Source organism: Eschrichtius robustus, chromosome 3 (assembly GCF_028021215.1).
Source record: "Eschrichtius robustus isolate mEscRob2 chromosome 3, mEscRob2.pri, whole genome shotgun sequence".
NCBI lineage: Eukaryota > Metazoa > Chordata > Mammalia > Artiodactyla > Eschrichtiidae > Eschrichtius > Eschrichtius robustus.
In genome coordinates this window covers 74,491,899-74,506,448 of record NC_090826.1, presented here as the reverse complement: position 1 = coordinate 74,506,448, position 14,550 = coordinate 74,491,899, and the positions used below count along the sequence as shown (strand labels likewise).

The 14,550-nt window shown below is 40.3% G+C and overlaps 1 pseudogene; it reads right to left on the bottom strand.

Moving 5' to 3' along the window:
- Window positions 1–7,585: 7,585 nt before the first annotated feature.
- Window positions 7,586–10,217, bottom strand: LOC137762368 (transmembrane protein 258 pseudogene; annotated as a pseudogene).
- Between the last annotated feature and the right edge of the window lie 4,333 nt (window positions 10,218–14,550).

The window sequence follows — 14,550 nt, the reverse complement described above, 5'->3', positions numbered from 1 at the left end:
AATCTTTAGTGGTCATTTAAAAACCACTGGAATATTTTCTCCTTAACACTGGTTCCTGCCAACTTGAAATTGGCTTCTCTTTTTGTCTCCCATCCAACAGGCGTCTTAAACTCAGCAGATCCCCAATCAAATGGACTGCATTCTCCCCACCAGCAGCACCCTCCCTCACTTGCTGTACTCCTTTCTTTACTTTGGTCAGCTGCGCTGTCATTTACCAAACTGCTCGAGCCAAAACCTCGGCGTCATCCTAAACTCCATCTTCTTCCTTCACTGCAGTCTCCCCATGGTCACCGAGGTCTGTCCTCTTGTGACCTTGTGAATGCGGTCCAAGAGAAATTAGTTCTCTCTTTCTCATCTGAGAGGAACCCAGTCGGATTTCTGCCTACAGATGATAAAACCCTGCCCCATGTCCACACCAGATCTGTCCTCCTAGTGCAGGTCGGGAGGCTGGCTGAAAGCAAGGGTGACTATGGGGCCACGGGGATGATCCCAAAGAGCAATTAGGCTGCTGCCCGGGGCCTGGTGGTTCCTGAAGCTCATAGCTTTTCAGAACTGCAGTGGTAGGGAATTGGCGAGGAAACTATGGTAAGTGAAGACCTAAAATGACCTGAATGTCCTCAGGTATAACATGGAAATGTTCTCCAGTTCTCTGAGAGCTATCCCAAAGTTAGCACATTAGGGCCTGGTACCAGACAGATACTGGATAAATACTTATAGGATGAATGAATAGACACACTGCTAGAATGAACTAAACATAAATACTAGGGATGTTCTTTATATTTTCTTTCAAATGTTTTGATTTGAAAAATGTCTTAGCCATTTCCCCCATCTTGTTTCCAGATTCATTCTCCCCAAGTTGATGAACATGACGGTTACTGGCCCAAAGACCCCTTCATACCATCAAAGCTTCACACCATCAAAGCTTCATATGCCTTCATACCATCAAAGCTGACTGCTATGATGGCATCCCATCTCTCTGCCCCTGTTAACTTTGAGCACACCAGTGGGAAGGTTGGAAATATTTATGCCCCTGAAAATATGTCGAACACTATAATATTCTCAGTGCTCTCTACCTGCTGCATGTGACCACCAAGAAGATAGTCTATGAACTGCAGAGGTGGGTGTGAATGCTACCCTGTACTTGCTGACCTTCCTCACAGCTGTCAGATGGAGATGATCAGATGACAGGACCTCAGCCCTTGCCAACAGAAGGTTGTGAAGACCAGTGGGACTGGAACATGAATGGCTTCTCATTCTACACTCCGGGGGTCCCCGGACGAGAGCTTCCCAGCACCTTCCCTGGACCAGCACCCCAGGGGGCATGACACTCAGTGCCCACTCTCTTTAATCAATGTTGTACTGATTTGATCAGTGGTTTTCAAACTCTGTCCTACACAATCTGAGATGTTCTGCCCAGGAACCATGGTGAGGGACGGTGTGTGAGCAACAATTCAAGTATTCCCTTTTCTAAATTGAACAGCCCTACTTTTTGTTTTTTAATTGATTTTGTATGTTAAGTTTCTACTCTTTTATGGGAAGGTAATGCTCCATTCTTCAAACAACAGTGATAGCTCACGAGGCCAAAGATTAGGGTTCTAATAGTTCTAACATGGGACTCTGCTTCCTATAGGCACTTAACACATGCTCATTCAATTGAAGAGGCACTGCCTTCTCTGAACTTCATTTCCAAATTGAAACATTTGGGACTGAGTTTCCATTCCTGTGACTCACTGTAGGAAAACTGAAAAGAACCTGAAGTCAACCATGTCTTTCTGCTGTTGTTTACCCAAATCAACACCTGTTGTTTACCAAACACCTAGCTTATAGTAAGCACTCAATGCATGTTGCTGAATGGATAAATGACTAAATGAATGATGTGTGATCCTGCACAAGTTACTTGACGTCAACTGTAAAATGAGCCTAAATCCACATTTTTTTGCAGTGTATGGTGAATATATAATGAAAGAAGATGGGTAAATTGTTTATCACATAGGTAGGATCAACAAATATTCACTTTATTCTCTTCCCCTTCATGTAAACAGTAGATCTTATTCTCTTTGACCCTCTTTTCCTGCCAGGAAATCACTTAATCTGATGGAAATAATTGATGGACCAATCACATCTGATTTCCATAAAGAGGGTAGGAGGCCTACCCTTCAGATTTCTGTCCATACAGAACTTGGCCAGATGCCAATGTAACTAACAAATATACTGAAATACTGTACAAGTTTGGGATACATAAGATCTTTGAGTGACTACTTTGATGATGGAAAGTTATCATGTGATACCACAGCAATAAAGAAATTTAATTACTGTTCTTCATTTAAAAAAATAGATGGTGGAAACCTTACAACATTTAGATGAGAATAACCACCATGGAATTCATAAAGGTGTTGTACATAATTACCTAGAATTGGTTCTTCTCACTCACAGATCTACCTGGGAGACCTTAGATAATATTTAGAAGCAATTTGGCGATAAGATTCAATACAGGTAAAACTAGATTAGGGTTATATCACTTGATCAGGGATTCTTGTAATGGACCATGATGAGACAAATTAACAGAATTCTACAGATGTGGAGGCATTGACAGCTGAGTGCACAGCTAATAGCAGGAATTTGGGACCCATTCAAAGCTTTGAAAGTTAAGCTACATGGTGGTGAACTTAACAACATGGAAACAAGTTTGCTCTTCTCCATGACCTACAATCTTGTCAAGGCTGAGGATCAACTGCTACAAGTGGCCACAGTGGATAAATCCTCATTAGGCACCTTTTCAAAAAAGTATAGGCTAACAGGGAAACCAATAGTTCTTTTAGTTTTGAAATGGTTTTTAAATGAGAGTTCAAAGCCAAGTGGACAAAATATGTTTTCTAGCTAACTCTTTAAAATCATGCTCTATTCCAAAGGACACTACATCCGTATGAGGATAAGTTATGCTGTGCTTTGAATTTTGGAGGTATTGAGGTTGCAATGTTGGGAGAAGATTATTGTTTGAAAAATTTTAAGAAGAACTAGGGAGAGGGGACAGCTACAGAGCTGTTCAGACCAACCTTTCTCTGACACATTTACCTAATTGTGCTAACGTCTTTCCAAATTGCCCCTGTGAATATAAAAGACTGTCAAGTGCCTTGCTGAGAGCCAGATGCACCCTATCTGCTTCATCCTCCTGACCTAGAAACCCCATCAGAAGTGGAAATGAGCAGACCGCCTATGAACTGCAGCCAGTGGACCCTTGCTGGTTTTGAGTGATTATCTCTGAAATGCTCTGAAACCATCAGCTTCAAAATCTACCCCAGATTTTTTGTGAGGGATGGATGTTGTGCTTGATGAAATAAAATTCATATTTTAAAACAAGACAAGAGAAATCTAAACAGAAAATTTTTTTCTCTGCCCATTTGGGCCTCCTCCCTTCCCTACAGTGTGCATTGTTCATCTGCATTATTCATTAACCAGACTTCCCCAATGGCAGAAATACCTGCTCTGCCACAAAGATCAATTTTCTCCTTTCGCCAGCCATGTAACTCCTTAGAAGATAACATTCCTTTCTCAATCCTGTAAGGGGTCATGATGACCCACCACTCACCTTGTGCGTGCAAACTCTTTGGTGAACTTTATGTACAATGCCAACATCTCACTTCCCTTAAAGATAGTGATTGGTGCAGAACAGACGGGTGAGATGACCTGGGGAGACACGGGGCCACATCTTTTGGATGGTCTTAGCTTAAATACTTACTTATGACCTTATGGATGTCACTAGCTATATTACTTGTATTCTGCCTATTTTGCAAGATTATTGCTCCTTGCATTATCAGCTTGTGACTGAACCACCGATAAAAAAAATAATGACTAGAGGACTTGAAATGATTGACCAAATATAGAGTTCTATAAGATCAATGATTTTAACAGTGTACCTCTAGTTATGGGAAGAAGCAACAAGAGGGAAACATTTCCTAGACCAAAACAGGCTAGGAAAAAAGGCTGTCCAGGGGCTTTTAGTTACTGTTAATAGGGCCTAGTCCAGTAAGAGCACATTGAATGACCTATCAATGAAATCCTTGCCTGACCTGGGAATGAGCATTCTTAGCACTGTGGGACAAACCTGTCATAAAATGTTTCCCAAACCTTGATTGAAATAAAGACCGAAAAGGAAGAAACTGTAAAATAAAGACTATTGCCCACCATCCAGTTCTACAAGAATCAAGTCATTAGCCACTGTAGTCACTGACCTACAGCACACCCTGAAAGAATTCAGAGCGAAGATCAGGATGAGGCAATTTGTGTTCTGGGAAGAATGGAAGAACTGGCCCTCACATAGATATATTCAGGAGAAAATCTTATGAATCCAGTTTCTTGCATCTTCCCATACTTAGAAAAGCACTAAAACCTTTAAAGAAGATATCTGTTCCTTGCGAGTAGCAGTAACCTTCTACCAAGATGTGTGCTTGATCGTACATACCCCTTCTCTGAAATCACATATATACTGGCCTCCCCCTTTACGCCTTTGGAACAGTCCTCAAGAGCTTTCTGAAAGATTGTCTCCTTGGTTATAATCCTCAGGTTGATGTGAATAAAATTTTCCATTTGTGTTTTAGATTGACTGTTATTAATTTTTCATTGATCTGTTAAATCTCCCAAACTCTATCTTTTATGACTTAAAAATATTTGTGATATTTGCTGCCTCTGGCACAGCTTATGCTCCCGTGATTTCTTAAAAGCTCACCAACAGTGGTTCGTCATCCTTTACATAAGATTACTAACAATAGCTTAGCGCATATTGAGTTCTTAATATAAGCCGAGTACTGTTCTAAAAGCGTAATACACTATTAACATATTTAACCCTGTGAACTAGGTACTATTATTGTCCCCATTTTATAGATGAGTCACGTAGTGTATGAAGCACATAGTATATAAAACTTGCCCAAAGGCACACAGGTATCAATAATAAATAAAGCAAATATTTGAACCCAGGCAATCTGGCGCTGGATCCTATAAGGTGAGCCTTTACACTACACCGCCTCTGTTCAGAAACCTGGGTCAATTGTTTGGCCCTTGACCTCTGTCATATCACCTCCACCACTGTACCTGCGTGTCCAGCTTTCTTTCCCTCCACCTGAAGTTCGGTGTGAAGCCTTCCTGATGGATGTACCAGTGAATTTCCTTAGAAACACATCCATTCAGTTGTCTTCTCAGATCCACCTTCTTGTCACTCGTGCTTTACCAAATGAGCCATCTGCAATTCACCCGAGTCCTTCTGGTTCTGACTGTACATTGCTTACTACCATGAAACAATAAAATAGTATCAGTTCATAGCCATCATTGTTAAGTATTGGTCGGAAAAGCTAGTGTTTCAATCAAATTATCTGTGTTATCTAGTTAAGGGTGACCATGAGTGAGCCACTCAAGGCCCTTTTTTCAACCGCCCCGCTCTCTCTTTGGTGGGAATTGACGACTACCCCACGAATTTGGAAAGACTCTATTTCACACATTGGCTCTTCTAGGATATGGACCCTCTGTGTTCAAGCATTGTAAGGTGACTTCGTCCTGTCCTAACACTATTCTTTGGGTGATTGGTATCATTCAGATATCAATCATAGATTTTTAAAAGTGGTTATGAGTCTTTGGAAATCCAGATGTAGTGTCCAGAACTTGCTTCATCTCTAGGGTCTTTACTCTGAGTTTCCAGAAACTGGAAGCTCACAGAATGATCTCAGTCCTACCAAATCTGTACAGTGCTCACCCAGCGTAGCCAAGGCACAGTCCCTGATTTTTAACTAATTTTGGAGTCTATCTTTAGCTGTCCATGCCAAGAAGATCAGAGAAAGCAGGGTTTAGCCTAACATACTCATTCAAAGACTCTCTTGTTTATAAATGCAAATTTCTACAGACATCAAACAAAAGCAGGGCATTTGAAGGCTTTAAGATGACTTGTATTGCATCTATCCATATTTCTGCAATTTGTTCTATGGCTGCTCTAAATGTTTCCTAATGTTCCAAGTTATATTTTTTTCTTATATGTGCATTGAAGGAGAAGGGTGGATGTATGTGCGTACACACACACACACACACACTCACTCACTCACTTATAATTGTCACCTGGAGGTTTGGGGTTGGTCCTGGAGTAGGGCATCACTTGGTATTTGCTTCATGCCTCGTTGTGTCCCAAATACCCTTTTTATTCTTTCCTTCTCCAAAATCTAATCAAGCTTCTTCAGAGACCTAGAGACACCTGCTGGTAGATGCTGATACTATACCAATACTACTCAAGACAGATGATCCAAGACAAGTCATTCAAAATTAAGCCACAGAAGAGCTCTAGAAATGGGGGAGTGAGAGGTGGGGTGCTGTACCTTGGCTGTGGCTGTGGAGATAAAATAAAAACCCCTGACTTGAGAAAGATTTGAATTGCTAATCCATCTGTCAGTTCACACCCTAAACACTGACTTGGTTTCCTTCCCTTAGAATTAACTAACAACTAGTGTCATCAGCACAGGCAAAGCCGTATTTAATGGAGTGCAGATTAGGGCTAGCCGGAAGCTTATGACATTTACTTTGGATAAACTCTGATCCATGTATTACTTATGGGTATTTGGGGGGCTTTTTTAGAGAATTCTAATGGGGGATAATAATAGCATTACCACAAAAGGTAGTTTTGCTTTTGTTTTTGTTTTTTTTTTAATGACTAAATCAACAGTGCCTGGCACATAGTAAGTGCTATTATGATTTTTTCTTTTTTTTTTTTTTGGCTGTGTTGGGTCTTCGTTTCTATGCGAGGGCTTTCTCTAGTTGCGGCAAGTGGGGGCCACTCTTCATCGCGGTGCGCGGGCCTCTCACTATCGCGGCCTCTCTTGCTGCGGAGCACAGGCTCCAGACGCGCAGGCTCAGTAGTTGTGGCTCACGGGCCTAGTTGCTCCGCGACATGTGGGATCTTCCCAGACCAGGGCTCGAACCCTTGTCCCCTGCATTGGCAAGCAGACTCTCAACCACTGCGCCACCAGGGAAGCCCCTATTATGATTTTTATTGCCTGATGATGGGCTTGCTTTGCAGGTTTCCATGACTTTGCAGCTGTGGCTGTAAATGCTATGAGGATGACATGGTCCTAGTTCTGAAGGTCAGGGGCAATGCTGGGCAGCTTACCAGCATCAAACTTATTCTGAAGTTCCTATTCAGGATTTCTTTCTTTCCTTCCTTCTTCCTTCCTTCCTTCTTTCCTTCCTTCCTTCCTCCTTCCCTCCCTCCCTCCTCTTTTCTTTCTTTCTTTCCTTCCTTCTTTGTTTCTTTCTCTCTTTCTTTCTTTCTCTCTTTCTTTCTTTCTTTCTTTCTTTCTTTCTCTTTCTTTCTTTCTTTCTTTCTTTCTTTCTTTCTTTCTTTCTTTCTTTCTTTCTTTCTTTCTTTCTTTCTTTCTTTCCCTCCCTCCCTTTCTTCTTCCTTCCTTCCTTCCTTCATTCTTTCCTTCCTTCCTTCCTTCCTTCCTTTCTTCTTTCTTTCTTTCTTTCTTTCTTTCTTTCTTTCTTTCTTTCTTTCTTTCTTTCTTTCTTTCTTTCTTTCTTTCTTTCTTTCTTTTTCTTTCCTTTCCACATCTGCCTTTACTGTGAGCAGCAGGTGGGACACTTCCAGCAATAGTTTAAAAAAATTAATTTACAAAAACCAAGATTCAATGAATCCACCTGGTTGGATCCCTTAGGAGCTCATATGTAGATGCCAACCCAGAGCAACAGGAAGAGAACTCCAAAGTCAATGAATAGCAAGGTCACCAAGGAGATGAGAAGCTTTTTGTACATATCATGAGTGTGCTTGGTGGAGGTGGCTTCATAAACAAAGTACCAGCGAGTGAAGAACCAGACAATAGCCAACAGCCCCATGGTCAGATAGGGGAAGACAGCCAGGTTCCCTGGGATGGTGTATCTGTTCGTGGCCTTGAGCTCCATTTTTCTGGGCACAGAGTAATCCACCAGTTTGCCCCGTCTGGGTTTGCATCTGCTGCTTTGGACCTTCCTGTTGGGGTTCAGGCAGAGGTTGTGATGGCATCAGGAAGACTGCCCAGAATGATCCTATAAAAAAAAAAAAAGTGAGCTCTGAATGGGAAAGATGGTAGACAAGACAAAAGTTGTCTTTCAGCATACAGATGGCCAACAGGCACGTGAAAAGATGCTGAACATCACTAATCATCAGAGAAATGCAAATCAAAATGATGATATCACCTCACACCTGTCAGAATGGCCATCATCAAAAAGACCACAAATAACAAATGTCGGCAAGGAGGTAAAGAAAAGGGAACCCTTGTACATTGTTGGAGGGAATGTAAATTGGTACAGCCACTATGGAAAACAGTATGGAAGTTCCTCAAAAAACTAAATATAGACCTACCATATGATCCAGCAATTCCACTCTTGGGTATATATCTGAAGAAAACAAAAACACTAATTCCAAAAGGTATATGCACCCCAATGTTCACAGCAGCACTATTTACGATAGCCAAGATATCAAAGCAATCCAAGTGTCCATCAACAGATGAATGGATAAAGAAGTTATGGTATACACACACACACACACACACACACACACACAAAATGGAATACTACTCAGCCATATAAAAGAATGAAATTTTGCCATTTGTAACAACATGGATGGACCTGGAGGGTATTATGCTAAGTGAAATAAGTCAGACAGACTTATAACTAGTAACTCACTAGTGGTTACTAGTGAGAAGAGGCAAGGGGGAGGGGCAAGGGGAAGGGGCAAGATAGGTGTAGGGGGTTAAGAGGTACAGCTAATACGTATAAAATAAATAAACTACAAGGATAATGTATAGCACAGGAAATACAGCCAATATTTTATAATAATTATAAATGAAGTATAATCTATAAAAATGCTGAATTACTATGTTGTATACCTAAAACTAATATAATGTTGTAAATCAACTATACCGCCAAAAAATGTTGTCTTTCAGTGAGTTGTTTTTAAAATCCATAAACATATTTCTGGGAACTTTGAGCGGAGGATTTGCACAGCAATTTTTAAAAGTCTGGATAAATATATGAACACATAAGTAACCTGGTGTATGATCTTGCTGCAGACCCAGGGAAAAGCATGGAAGCCACAGAAAAGCAGAAAAAAGTGATCTCCCTTCTCAGTAGAAGCTTCTCCTTGCTCTGGACCCAGCCATTCTTCATGCTCGACGATATGATTTCTACGTTTCAGGGTTTCCCCTGCAGCAAAGCTTACACCCCCTTGTCATATTCTAGGTCTCAGCAACGGGTGAACAGAGATATTCACGAGAAACACAGCATTTCTTTGTTACTGAATGTTGCCATTTTTAGACAGTGTTTTTTTCCCTCAGTTAAACTTAAAACATTGCTCTTGATCAGCGAAAGCTTCTTCCTCTCAGGGCTGCTTGCATCTGCCTTGGATGTGCATTTTAATGTTACTTCATGGTGAGGAGAATTGGAGGCATTTTCCTCCTTGTCCTAAATGATTTCCTAAGAGTTTTAAGATCATTGTGCTTTATGCATAGACTCTACATCTAATCTGGATGTAAAAATTGCTATTATCTATGCATCATGACAACAAGAGGGGTTTTATAATTTGAGAGGGCTAGAGTAGCTTAAGCTACTGAGATAGAAGATATTATGTATATTTGAGATACGACGTAGGGATCTAGTTGTTCAGTTTAAATTGGGTCAAAATGCCAGTGAAATATAAATGATGTTCATATGATATTTTAACATGCCATCTTTTTTCTCTTTTGAAGATGACATTGGCACACCATTGTAATCATGTCTGTCAACAAAATGACCTTGAACTCCATTAAAAAATGCAAATAACTTTGTCCATAGAATTTGATGCCAAGATAAACATGCAAACAAAGAATTTCAAGTTATTATTTCCTGTACCTCAGGATCAGTGACGCACTGATAAATGGTTCTCAAAAAATACATAAAACAAAACACGAAAACAATGCTGATTGAATTGTAATATTTGCCGACTTTCATAATATAAATACTTCTGTTGTGGCCACTTTTGAGCTACCAACAGTTACTAGCTTACAAAATTCCTGAATACTTAACAGTTAGATCTGGTGAGCTGGCATGAGCTGCTTCCGGGGCACCACTATATCTATTTCTCTTTCATGCTCTCTTACCTCTGGGCCTTTGCACCTGCTGTTCTTTTTGCCTGGAATGCTCCAGTGACCTCTCTCCTCACTTCACAAATTGGCTCTTCACTTAGCATCATTGGAATCCTTAAATGAATTAAACAGTGGTATAAAGCACTTGGAATGATGTCTGGCATACAGTGAACACTATTTAAGAGATGTTTATTAATATTCTTTTCCTTCACTGACCACCTAAGACTGAATTAGGTGTTCTTCTGTGTGCCCAGCCTGCTGTGCTTCTCCTGTGGTACCTCCCTGACTCTGTTGTACTGGCTCCCTTTCCAGCCCTTGTTGGATCAACCTCCATAATAGACGGACTGGCTTTGTTTACTGTTACATCCCTGCCTAGCAGAGTGCCTGGAAAGTGGAAGACTCTCAATATGTGTTTGTTAAATAATAACCTGATAGATCATTGAATCTGTTATGTACTACCAACTTGAATGAGGAATTAAGAAGGTCCACGTGGATGTCAAGAAATGGTTATAAGAAACAGGTAGAGGGGAAGATTTGGTGATAGCTAAAGAAACTATATTTTCTGAGGATGTCTAGACTCTTATTTGTGCTGACAGAAAGGGTGTTCTTTGTTTGGACTAACCAAAGTGGAGAAAGTTTCAGTTAGGGTCTTCCGATGTTTCCATAGACAATCCCATTATCATGTGGGTGTGGGGACTTCTACACTGTGCCAACTGGTGACTTTCTCCAGCATTACAAGAACACTTGTAATCTCAGGGGCTCTCTCCCAATTTTTATTTTATTTTATTTATTATTATTATTTTTAACATCTTTATTGGAGTATAATTGCTTTACAAGGGTGTGTTAGTTTCTGCTGTATAGCAAAGTGAATCAGCTATACATATACATATATCCCCATATCCCCCTCCCTCTTGTGCCTCCCTCCCACCCTCCCTATCCCACCCATCTAGGTGGTCACAAAGCATTGAGCTGATCTCCCTGTGCTATGCAGCTGCTTCCCACTAGCTGTTTTACATTTGGTAGTGTATGTATGTCAATGCTACTCTCTCAGTTCGTCCCAGCTTACCCTTCCCCCTCTCCCCATGTCCTCAAGTCCATTGTCTATGTCTGAGTCTTTATTCCTGTCCTGCCCCTAGGTTCATCAGAACCTTTTTTTTTAGATTCCATATATATGTGTTAGCATACGGTATTTGTTTTTCTCTTTCTGACTTACTTCACTCTGTATGACAGAATCTAGGTCTATCCACCCCACTACAAATAACTCAATTTCGTTCCTCTTCATGGCTGAGTAATATTCCATTGTATATATGTGCCACATCTTCTTTATCCATTCATCTGTTGATGGACACTTGGGTTGCTTCCATGTCCTGGCTATTGTAAATAGAGCTGCAATGAACATTGTGGTACAGGACTCTTTTTGAATTATGGTTTTCTCTGTGTATATGCCCAGTAGTGGGATTGCTGGGTCATATGGTAGTTCTATTTTTACTTTTTTAAGGAACCTCCATACTGTTCTCCATAGTGGCTGTATCAATTTACATTCCCACCAATAGTGCAAGAGGGTTCCCTTTTCTCCACACCCTCTCCAGCATTTATTGTTTGTAGATTTTTTGGTGATGGCCATTCTGACCAGTGTGAGGTGATACCTCATTGTAGTTTTGATTTGCATTTCTCTAATGATTAGTAATGTTGCACATCCTTTCATGTGTTTGTTGGCAATCTGTATATCTTCTTTGGAGAAATGTCTATTTAGGTCTTCCAAAGAGCTAACACTTATCCTTCTCGAACTCTTCTCCCTATTTTTTCAAGATCCTTATCTTACACTGGGAGGAGAGGGGTGGTGCCGGTTGAGGGAGGTTATCTCTAAAACAGCTCTAATGAAATCTTGCAAGCTGTTCAGCCAAGGCTCCAGATGACTTCATTATCCCATTGCTAAGATTTTACCATTCTTAAGTATGATTTGTTTACTGCTACAAAGTGACATAGAAGCGAGTCGTAGAACATAGAATTAACAAATATATCTGGTACTATGTGAGTGAATGAGATTCTCCCCCTCCTCCCTGAATGCACAGTTGTACAGTATATGCTGTCTTCAGGAATGGGATTTAGAGAAAACTCCTATTGTTCCTGACAGCATTCAAAATTATATTCTGTATGATCCTTTTTAATCAGTAGAATTAACTTCTAGAGAAAAGAAGCTTGATCGTATATTGTACTCTATATTGCTACTGTTTTTAAAAAGTCACACGTTATCTCTCAAGATGCTTATAACATTGTCATCTTCAAAATATATTCAGTGCAGCAATGTGTGTCTGCTATAGTGATGCCCCCCAAAGGTTCTGATTCTGGCAAAGAGGTTATTTTTTACTTTGCTCTTAGAAAGTCATTCACATGGATATTTTGTTTCAAAATATTTCATTTTTTGCATGAAATATGCATCATTATATAAAACCTTAGTATTTCATTTCTTAAATCTCTACTTTTCTACAACATTTTTGGAAATCATTTCTCTCACTGTTGTTGTGAAACTTGGTAAGAGATTGAGAACAGAATTTTTTCATATTTAATTGCTAAAGTGCAAACAGTCTGAAGAACATGTTTAATCTTGGTTGGTTGGCCTCTTTCTGCCTTCCAGAACCCTTCTGAGATAGAATCAGACAACCATGGGATGTTAGAACAAAAGAGACACTGGAAACTCTAAACTTAGTCCCTTATTTTAAGGATGAGATGACTTGGTTCCACTGGCATGGTTTATTTCCAGGGAATAGAAATCCATCAAACTATTCACATGGGCAAGAAAAAATTAGGAAAGGAAACCAGCTTTTAAAATGGACTGCAAAAATAGAGTAAATTTTTTTTTTGTTAGTCTCCTCTGCATCACCCCACCCTCCATCAGCAGAAACATAAGAAAGTTCAGAGAGTGATTATTTGCTAAAGCCTGTGTTGGGTGTGCAGTTCTTACAGATTACAAAATTGAAAAGACTGAATTTGACATAAAAGTTGGATATCAGGCCACTTTAAAACTTATCCAGTTGTCCACTTGCAAGGGTGAGACCACTGAACACAAGAATGATGACGATGAGTCCCAAAGTAGAGATGTTTAAGAGACCACCTCATAATAAAGGCAAGTTCCCTGAAAATAGCACTTCAATTTCCAGGAGTGGTCTTGAAACAGAGGAGACCTATGTCGAGGCCTTCCTGGTGCAGCTAAGTAGTACAGAGACAAAGATAGCACAGTCAGGCAGAGAAATAACCATAGCTTAAACAAATCATCCCCCAAGGACTCCCAGTTCTGTCTCAGGTGAAGGCAAAGTCTAATACACATTCCTCAGTTGTTTTGCAGAAACCAGATCCTAACCAGATGAAGAGTCGTGACCCTGAGCACATATACCCCCCAGACCAGCTGGAGCCTGAAGATTGATAATATTAACCGCTGTGGCCTCACCTGGTTACCTCACCACCCACTAATCAGAAAATTGTGCATGAGCTGATTACTTTCCCCACAAATGTCACTCCCCTCATTTTGTCTTTAAAAACCTATTCTTAAAAGTCATCAGGGAGTTCGGGTCTTTTGGGCATTAGTTACCTGTATTCCTCGCTTGGTGCCCTGTAATAAATGCTGTATTTTCCTTCACCACAACCTGATGTCAGTAGATTGGCTTTGCTGTGTGTTGGGTAAGCAGACCAATTTGGTTCAGTAACAGTCTCTCTGGCTGCCTGGGGATGTTATTTATGTAATCCTGGGCAATTATGTAATTGCTGCCAATGATGTAACCTGGGCAAATGAGCTCATCACTCTATGTTCTATCTCTACCAACTTCAAAGAAATTCCATGAAGATGAATCAGACAAAATGCACGAGGACAGGAGTTTTAACCTGGGGTTCTTTGGAATTCACAAGTGAATTTCATGTAAGATTTGTGTATATATGTGCACAGTGCATTTTTCTAGTTAGAAACTTTTATCAAATTCTTAAAGAAATCTGTAAATCTGAAGTGGTTAAGAAGCATTTACAGTCAGTTGATCCTTACTACTTGCGAATTCTGTATTTGTGAATTCACATACACACTAAAACGTGTTTGTTACACCAAAATCAGCACGCCCAGTGCTTTCACAGTCATTCACAAACATGTGTGAAAAATTTGAGTTGCCTGATGTGCACATTCCCAGCTGAGGTCAAACAAGGTGATGCTCTCCTATCCTGTATCATTTCTCACACTGTATCCTTTCCATGGGCTATTTCATGCCACTTTTTTTGCACTTTTGTGCTTTATGTTGTTGATTTTGCTATTTAAAATGGACCAAATCATAGTGCTGAAGTGTCATCTAATGTTCCTGAACACAAGAAGGCTGTGAAGTGCCTTACAGAGAAAATATGTGTGTAGATAAACTTCATTCTGGCCTGAGGTATAATGATATTGGCT